The 10,407-nt window shown below is 35.9% G+C and overlaps 1 non-coding gene across 1 annotated transcript; it reads left to right on the forward strand.

Moving 5' to 3' along the window:
• The first annotated feature begins 533 nt into the window (after positions 1–533).
• Positions 534–641, forward strand: LOC112773737 (small nucleolar RNA R71). The gene has a single exon (XR_003188272.1). It is a non-coding gene; the product is annotated as a small nucleolar RNA R71 (small nucleolar RNA).
• The last annotated feature ends 9,766 nt before the right edge of the window (positions 642–10,407 follow it).

A 10,407-nucleotide genomic window follows, 5' to 3' on the forward strand; every position in this document is an offset into this window, starting at 1 on the left:
TGCTGAGTTGATGATGGAAAAGGCTTGCTATTGCTAAACCTGTTTCTTCCACCATTATTAAAGCCTTGTTGGGGCTTTTGATCCTTCCATGAGAAATTTGGATGATTTCTCCATGTTGAGTTATAGGTGTTTCCATAAGGTTCACCTAAGTAATTTACCTCTGCTATTGCAGGGTTCTCAGGATCATAAGCTTCTTCTTCAGAAGATGCCTCTTGAGTACTGTTGGATGCAGCTTGCATTCCATGCAGACTCTGAGAAATCATATTGACTTGCTGAGTCAATATTTTGTTCTGAGCCAATATGGCATTCAGAGTATCAACTTCAAGAACTCCCTTCTTCATAGGCGTCCCATTACTCACAGGATTCCTTTCAGAAGTGTACATGAACTGGTTATTAGCAACCATGTCAATGAGTTCTTGAGCTTCTGCAGGCGTTTTCTTTAGGTGAATGGATCCACCTGCAGAAGTGTCCAGTGACATTTTTGATAGCTCAGATAAACCATCATAGAATATATCCAGGATGGTCCATTCTGAAAGCATGTCAGAAGGACACTTTTTGGTCAACTGTTTGTATCATTCCCAAGCTTCATAGAGGGATTCACCTTCTTTCTGTCTGAAGGTTTGAACATCAGCTCTAAGCTTGCTCAGCTTTTGAGGAGGAAAGTACTTGGCTAAGAAAGCCGTGACCAGCTTATCCCAAGAGTTCAGGCTGTCTTTGGGTTGAGAATCCAACCATAATCTAGTTCTGTCTCTTACAGCAAAAGGGAAAAGCATGAGCCTGTAGACTTCAGGATCTACTCCATTAGTCTTAACAGTATCACATATCTGCAAGAATTCAGTTAAGAACTGAAAAGGATCTTCAGATGGAAGTCCATGAAACTTGCAGTTCTGCTGCATCAGAGAAACTAATTGAGGTTTCAGCTCAAAGTTGTTTGCTCCAATGGCAGGAATGGAGATGCTTCTTCCATGTAAATTGGAATTAGGTGCAGTAAAGTCACCAAGCATCTTCCTTACATTATTATTATTTTCGGCTGCCATCTCCTCTTCCTGTTCAAAAATTTCTGAAAGGTTATTTCTGGATTGTTGTAATTTAGCTTCTCTTAATTTTCTCTTCAGAGTCCTTTCAGGTTCTGGATCTGCTTCCACAAGAATGTTCTTATCCTTGCTCCTGCTCATATGACAAGGAAGAATGGACAGGAAAATGATAATAATAGTAGAGATCATTTATACCTCCGTATAGGGATCCCTGTGTGAGTGGAAGAAAAGAGGGGAGATAAAGAATGTGATGTAAAGGAAGAAATACAACTGTACGAATGGAAGAGATGTGAGATGAGATGTTAGGATATGAATGAATAAATAGAATAGGATGGGGGAGGTATAATTTTCGAAAATTATTTTGAAAAGGAGTTAGTGATTTTTGAAAATTGGTTTTTGAAAATTTGTTAGTATTATTCGAAATTTTTTTTTTGAAATAAAAATGAAAATAAAAATAATTAGTTAATTAAAAAGAAATTTTTGAAAAAGGGGGAGATATTTTCAAAAATGAGAGAGAGAGAGTTAGTTAGGTAGTTTTGAAAAAGTTAAGAAACAAACAAAAAGTTAGTTAGTTAGTTGAAACAAATTTTTGAAAAGATAAGAGGTTAGGAGGTTAGAAAAGATATTTTGAAAAGATATTTTTGAAAAAGATAAGATAAGAAGATATTTTTGAAAAGATATGATAGAAATTAGTTTTGAAAAAGATTTGATTTTTAAAATCACAATTAATGACTTGATTCATAAGAAATCACAAGATATGATTCTAGAACTTAAAGTTTGAATCTTTCTTAACAAGCAAGTAACAAACTTCAAATTTTTGAATCAAAACATTAATTGATTATGTTATTTTCGAAAATTATGATATAAAATAAGAAAAAGATTTTTGAAAAATATTTTTGGAATTTTCGAAAATAACTAAGAACTTTGAAAAAGATTTGATTTTTGAAAAAGATTTTGAAAGAGATAAGATTTTCAAATTGAAAATTTGATTTGACTCATGAGAAACAATTTGATTTTAAAAATTTTTGAAAAAGTCAATCCAAATTTTCGAATTTGATGAGAGAAAAAGGGAAAGATATTTTTTTGATTTTTTGAATTTTTAGGATGAGAGAGAAAAACACAAAAAAAAAGTGCAATGCATGAAATTTTTAGATCAAAACATGTGATGCATGCAAGAATGCTATGAATGTCAAGATGAACACCAAGAACACTATGAAGATCATGATGAACATCAAGAACACATTTTTGAAAAATTTTTAATGCAAAGAAAACATGCAAGACACCAAACTTAGAATTCTTTAATGCTTAGACACTAAGAATTCAAGAATGCATATGAAAAACATGATAAGACACAAAACAAAAAATCATCAAGATCAAACAAGAAGACTTACCAAGAACAACTTGAAGATCATGAAGAACACTATGAATGCATGATATTTTCGAAAAAAATGCAAGATGCATATGCAAGTGACACCAAACTTATGATATGACTCAAGACTCAAACAAGAAACAGAAAATATTTTTGATTTTTATGATTTTCTAATTTTTTTGGATTTTTTTGTTTTTTCGAAAATTATATGAAAAAGAAAAAATAAGGATTCCAAAATTTTTAATATGAATTCCAGGAATCTTGCCATGTTAGTCTAAAGCTTCAGTCCAGGAATTAGACATGGCTCACTAGCCAGCCAAGCTTTCAATGAAAGCTCCAGTCCAAAACACTAGACATGGCCAATGGCCAGCCAAGCTTTAGCATGTAATTCAGACATGACATGCCTGACATGCCCTACAGTCGTATAAAGTGATGGTTGGAAGCCTCAGTCCAAACGAATTTAGACATGGCTTTACAGCCAGCCAGGCTTCACATGCTTCATGAAACACTAGAATTCATTCTTAAAAATTCTGAAGAAAAATATTTTTGAAAACATTTTTTTTTTCGAAAACAAAAGAGAAAAAAAATTTTTTTTTTTTGAAAATATTTTTGAAGGATTTTTGAAAAGAAAACGAAAAGAAAGTTACCCAATCTGAGCAACAAGATGAACCGTCAGTTGTCCAAACTCAAACAATCCCCGGCAACGGCGCCAAAAACTTGGTGCACGAAATTGTGATGTCCATGTTCTTTGTACTTGTGTGAGATTAACAATATATAATTGTATTGAATCCTCATTGTGGCTCTATGTGTGGACACAACTCCGTACAACTAACCAGCAAGTGCACTGGGTCGTCCAAGTAATACCTTACGTGAGTAAGGGTCGAATCCCACGGAGATTGTTGGTATGAAGCAAGCTATGGTCACCTTGTAAATCTCAGTCAGGCGGATTTAAACATGATATTTTATTAGATTCAAATAAACAATAAAAGGGATATAGATACTTATGTAAATCATTGGTAGGAATTCCAGATAAGCGAATGGAGATGCTTTTCGCTCCTCTGAACCTCTGCTTTCCTGCTATCTTCATCCAATCAGTCTTACTCCTTTCCATGGCTGGCTTTAAGTGATACATCACCACTATCAATGGCTACTTTCGGTCATCTCTCGGGAAAATGATCCAATGCCCTGTCACGGCACGGCTAATCATCTGGAGGCATCACCCTTGTCAATGGCTTCATCTTATCCTCTCAGTGAATACTATGCTCACGCACCCTGTCACGGCACGGCTATTCACCTGTCGGTTCTCGATCATGCTGGAATAGGATTTACTATCCTTTTGCGTCTGTCACTAACGCCCTGCAATCGCGAGTTCGGAGCTCGTCACAGTCATTCAATCATTGAATCCTACTCGGAATACCACAGACAAGGTTTAGACCTTCCGGATTCTCTTGAATGCCGCCATCATTCTAGCTTACGCCACGAAGATTCTGGTTAGGAGATCTAAGAGATACTCATTCTAGCTTAATTCATGTAGAATAGAGGTTTTTGTCAGGCACGCGTTCATAGGGGAGATGGTGATGAGCGTCACACATAATCATCACCTTCATCACGTTCTTGAGTGCGAATGGATATCTTAGAAGCGAAATAAGAAGAATTGAATGGAAAACAGTAGTACTTTGCATTAATCTTTGAGGAACAGCAGAGCTCCACACCTTAATCTATGGAGTGTAGAAACTCTACCGTTGAAAATACATAAGTGAAAGGTCCAGGCATGGCCGAGATGGCCAGCCCCCTAAAACGTGATCAAAGGATCATAAGGTAATCCAAAGATGCCTAATACAATAGTAAGAGGTCCTATTTATAATAAACTAGTTACTAGGGTTTACATGAGTAAGTAATTGATGCATAGATCCACTTCCGGGGCCCACTTGGTGTGTGCTTGGGCTTGGGCTTGAGTGTTACACGTGCAGAGGCCAATTGTGGAGTTGAATGCCAAGTTCTGTGCCAGTTTGGGCGTTCAACTCTGGTTTTGGATCCTTTTCTGGCGCTGGACGCCAGATTTGGGCAGAAGGCTGGCGTTGAACGCCAGTTTACGTCGTCAATTCTTGGCCAAAGTATAGACTATTATATATTGCTGGAAAGCCCTGGATGTCTACTTTCCAACGAAATTCGAAGCGCGCCATTTCAAGTTCTGTAGCTCCAGAAAATCCACTTTGAGTGCAGGGAGGTCAGAATCCAACAGCATCAGCAGTTCTTTTTCAACCTCTGAATCTGATTTCTGCTCAAGTCCGTCAATTTCAGCCAGAAAATACCTGAAATCACAGAAAAACACACAAACTCATAGTAAAGTCCAGAAATGTGAATTTAACATAAAAACTAATGAAAATATCCCTAAAAGTAACTAGATCCTACTAAAAACATACTAAAAACAATGCCAAAAAGCGTATAAATTATCCGCTCATCAATAGGACAACTAAGGGTGGAACATCAAGAGCACTCCATCATGCTTCATGAAATAAGAGAAGATCAAAAAGCAATGAGGGAGGAGCAACAAAGACAAGGAAGGGACATAGAAGAGCTCAAAGACATCATTGATACCTCAAGAAGGAAACGCCACCATCACTAAGGTGGATTCATTCCTTGTTCTTATTCCTTCTGTTTTTTGTTTTCTATGTTATGTGCTTATCTGTGTTTGTGTCTTCATTACATGATCATTAGTAGTTAGTAACTTTGTCTTAAAGTTATGAATGTCCTATGAATCCATCACCTCTCTTAAATGAAAAATGTTTTAATTCAAAAGAACAAGAAGTACATGAGTTTCGAATTTATCCTTGAACTTAGCTTAATTATATTGATGTGGTGACAATGCTTCTTGTTTTCTGAATGTATGCTTGAACAGTGCATATGTCTTTTGAAGTTGTTGTTTAAGAATGTTAAATATGTTGGCTTTTGAAAGAATGATGACTAGGAGACATGTTATTTGATAATCTGAAAAATCATAAAAATGATTCTTGAAGCAAGAAAAAGCAGCAAAGAACAGAGCTTGCAGAAAAAAAAAAGAAGAAAAAAAATAGGCGAAAAAAATAGAAAAAAAAAGAGAGAAAAAGCAAGCAGAAAAAGCCAAAAGCTCTTAAAACCAAGAGGCAAGAGCAAAAAGCCAATAACCCTTAAAACCAAAAGGCAAGGGCAAATAAAAAGGATCCCAAGGCTTTGAGCATCAGTGGATAGGAGGGCCTAAAGGAATAAAATCCTGGTCTAAGCGGCTAAACCAAGCTGTCCCTAACCATGTGCTTGTGGCGTGTAGGTGTCAAGTGAAAACTTGAGACTGAGCGGTTAAAGTCAAGGTCCAAAGCAAAAAAAAAAAAGAGTGTGCTTAAGAACCCTGGACACCTCTAATTGGGGACTTTAGCAAAGCTGAGTCACAATCTGAAAAGGTTCACCCAATTATGTGTCTGTGGCATTTATGTATCCGGTGGTAATACTGGAAAACAAAGTGCTTAGGGCCACGGCCAAGACTCATAAAATAGCTGTGTTCAAGAATCATCATACTGAACTAGGAGAATCAATAACACTATCTGAACTCTGAGTTCCTATAGATGCCAATCATTCTGAACTTCAATGGATAAAGTGAGATGCCAAAACTATTCAAGAGGCAAAAATCTATAAGTCCCGCTCATATGATTGCAGCTATGTTTCATTGATAGTTTGGAATTTATAGTATATTCTCTTCTTTTTATCCTATTTGATTTTCAGTTGCTTGGGGACAAGCAACAATTTAAGTTTGGTGTTGTGATGAGCGGATAATTTATACGCTTTTTGACATTGTTTTTAGTATGTTTTTAGTAGGATCTAGTTACTTTTAGGGATGTTTTCATTAGTTTTTATTTTAAATTCACATTTCTGGACTTTACTATGAGTTTGTGTGTTTTTCTGTGATTTCAGGTATTTTCTGGCTGAAATTGAGGGACTTGAGCAGAAATCAGATTCAGAGGTTGAAGAAGGACTGCTGATGCTGTTTGATTCTGACCTCCCTGCATTCAAAATGGATTTTCTGGAGCTACAGAACTCGAAATGGCGCGCTTCTAATTGCGTTGTAAAGTAGACATCCAGGGCTTTCCATCAATATATAATAGTCCATACTTTAACCAAGAATAGATGACGTAAACTGGCGTTCAACGCCAGCTTTCTACCCAAATCTGGCGTCCAGCGCCAGAAAAGGAGCCAAAACCAGAGTTGAACGCCCAAACTGGCACAAAAGCTGGCGTTCAACTCCAGAAAGGACCTCTACACGTGCAACACTCAAGCTCAGCCCAAGCACACACCAAGTGGGCCCCGGAAGTGGATTTATGCACCAATTACTTACTTCTGTAAACCCTAGTAGCTAGTTTATTATAAATAGGACATTTCACTATTGTATTTGACATCTTTGGATTATCTTTTGATCCTTTGATCATCCTGGATCCTGGATTGTATTTTGATCCTGTGATCACGTTTTAGGGGGCTGGCCATCTCGGCCATGCCTGGACCTTTCACTTATGTATTTTCAACGGTAGAGTTTCTACACTCCATAGATTAAGGTGTGGAGCTCTGCTGTTCCTCAAAGATTAATGCAAAGTACTACTGTTTTCTATTCAATTCATCTTATTTTGCTTCTAAGATATCCATTCGCACCCAAGAACGTGATGAAGGCGATGATTATGTGTGACGCTCATCACCATTCTCCCCTATGAACACGTGCCTGACAAACACCTCCGTTCTACATGAAATAAGCTAGAATGAATATCTCTTAGATCTCCTAACCAGAATCTTCGTGGCGTAAGCTAGAATGATGGCGGCATTCAAGAGAATCCGGAAAGTCTAAACCTTGTCTGTGGTATTCCGAGTAGGATTCAATGATTGGATGACTGTGACGAGCTTCAAACTCGCGAGTGCTGGGCGTTAGTGACAGACGCAAAAGGAGGGTGAATCCTATTCCAGCATGATCGAGAACCGACAGATGATTAGCCGTGCTGTGACAGAGCATGTGAGCATATTTTTCACTGAGAGGAGGGGATGTAGCCACTGACAACGGTGATGCCCTTGCATAAAGCCAGCCATGGAAAGGAGTAAGACTGATTGGATGAAGATAGCAGGAAAGCAGAGGTTCAGAGGAACGAAAAGCATCTCCATTCGCTTATCTGAAATTCCTAGCAATGAATTACATAAGTACCTCTATCCCTATTCTATTATTTATTATTCGAAAACATCATTATCAATTTATATCTGCCTGACTGAGATTTGCAAGGTGACCATAGCTTGCTTCATACCAACAATCTCCGTGGGATTCGACCCTTACTCACGTAAGGTATTACTTGGACGACCCAGTGCACTTGCTGGTTACTTGTATCGAAGTTGTGAACCAAGGTATTGGCACCATGTTCTTGGCGCCATTGCCAGGGAAAGAAAGAGCCATGAATTTTACATAATTAAAGTGTAATCATGATTACGCGTACCAAATTGCTCACGTTGCCAGGGATTGTTCGAGCCTGGACATCATAATTTCGTGCACCAAGTTTTTGGCGCCGTTGCTGGGGATTGTTTGAGTATGGACAACTGACGGTTCATCCTGTTGCTCAGATTAGGTAATTTTCTTTTTATTTTCTTTTCAAAAATTCTTCAAAAAATTTTTCAAAATTTTCTCATCTGTTTTCGAAAAAAAAAATAAAAATGTTTTCAAAAATTTATTCAAAATTTTTAAAGAATGAATTCTAGTGTTTCATGAAGCATGTGAAGCCTGGCTGGCTGTAAAGCCATGTCTAAATTCTTTTGGACTGAGGCTTCCAACCATCAGCTCTTATACGACTGTAGGGTATGTCAGGCTTGTCATGTCTGAATTACATGCTGAAGCTTGGCTGGCCATTGGCCATGTCTAGTGTTTTGGACCGGAGCTTTCATTGAAAGCTTGGCTGGCTAGTGAGCCATGTCTAATTCCTGGACTGAAGCTTTAGACTAAGAATGCAAGATTCCTGGAATTCATGTTAAAAATTTTGGAATCCTTATTTTTTCTTTTTCATATAATTTTCAAAAAAAAAATCCAAAAAAATTAGAAAATCATAAAAATCAAAAATAGTTTTGTGTTTCTTGTTTAAGTCATTAGTCATGTCATAAGTTTGGTGTCAATTGCATGTGCATCTTGCATTTTTCAAAAATTCATGCATTCATAGTGTTCTTCATGATCTTCAAGTTGTTCTTGGTAAGTCTTCTTGTTTGATCTTGATGTTTTCTTGTTTTGCATCTTTAGTTGTTTTTCATGTGCATTTTTCGTTTGTTAGAGTCTAAACATGAAAGATTTCTAAGTTTGGTGTCTTACATGTTTTCTTTGCATTAAAAATTTTTCAAAAATAAGTTCTTGGTGTTCTTCTTGACATTCAAAATGTTCTTGGTGATCATCTTGACATTCATAGCATTCTTGCATGCATTCATTATTTTGATCTAAAAATTTCATGCATTGCATAATTTTCATGTTTTTCATAAAAATTTCAAAAATCAAAAAAATATCTTTCCCTTTTTCTCTCATCAAATTCGAAAATTTGAGTTGACTTTTTCAAAAATTTTTAAAACCAAGTTGTTTCTTATGAGTCAAATCAAATTTTCAATTTGAAAATCTTATCTTTTTCAAAATCTTTTTCAAAAATCAAATCCTTTTCAAAATTCTTAGTTATTTTCGAAAATTCTAAAAATATTTTTCAAAAATATTTTTCTTATTTTTATACCAAATTTACGAAAATAACAATAGCAATTAATGTTTTGATTCAAAAATTTCAAGTTTGTTACTTGCTTGTTAAAAAAGATTCAAACTTTAAGTTCTAGAATCATATCTTGTGATTTCTTGTGAATCAAGTCATTAATTATGATTTTAAAAATAAAATCCTTTTCAAAACTGATTTCTATCATGACTTTTTCAAAAATATCTTCTTATCTTATCTTTTTCAAAAATATGATTTCAAAATATCTTTTCTAACTTCCTAACTTCTTATCTTTTCAAAATTTGTTTCAACTAACTAACTAACTTTTTGTTTGTTTCTTAACTTTTTCAAAACTACCTAACTAACTCTCTCTCTCTAATTTTCGAAAATATCTTCCCTCTTTTTCAAAAATTTCTTTTTTTATTAACTAATTATTCGTATTTTTATTTTTGATTTAAAAAAAATTTTCGAAAAATACTAACACTTTTCAAAAACCATTTTCGAAAATCACTAACTCTTTTTCAAAAATATTTTTCGAAAATTCTCCCTCTCCCATCTTATTCTATTTGTTCATTCATTTACTAACATCTCATCTCACATCTCAACCATCCTCACAGTTGTGTTTCTTCCATTATATTACATTCTTTGTCTACTCCTCTTCTTCTACTCACACAGGGATCCTATACTGTGGTATAAAGGATCCATATTATTATTATTATTTTTTCTGTGCCGTCTTCTTTGTCATATGAGCAGGAGCAAGGACAAGAATATTCTTGTTGAAGCAGATCCAGAACCTGAAAGGACTCTGAAGAGAAAATTAAGAGAAGCTAAATTACAACAATCCAGAAATAACCTTTCAGAAATTTTTGAACAGGAAGAGGAGATGGCAGCCGAAAATAATAATAATGTAAGGAAGATGCTTGGTGAATTTACTGCACCTAATTCCAATTTACATGGAAGAAGCATCTCCATTCCTGCCATTGGAGCAAACAACTTTGAGCTGAAACCTCAATTAGTTTCTCTGATGCAGCAGAACTGCAAGTTTCATGGACTTCCATCTGAAGATCCTTTTCAGTTCTTAACTGAATTCTTGCAGATATGTGATACTGTTAAGACTAATGGAGTAGATCCTGAAGTCTACAGGCTCATGCTTTTCCCTTTTGCTGTAAGAGACAGAGCTAGATTATGGTTGGATTCTCAACCCAAAGACAGCCTGAACTCTTGGGATAAGCTGGTCACGGCTTTCTTAGCCAAGTACTTTCCTCCTCAAAAGCTGAGC

Source organism: Arachis hypogaea, chromosome 18, assembly GCF_003086295.3.
Source record: "Arachis hypogaea cultivar Tifrunner chromosome 18, arahy.Tifrunner.gnm2.J5K5, whole genome shotgun sequence".
NCBI classification, from domain to species: Eukaryota; Viridiplantae; Streptophyta; class Magnoliopsida; order Fabales; family Fabaceae; genus Arachis; species Arachis hypogaea.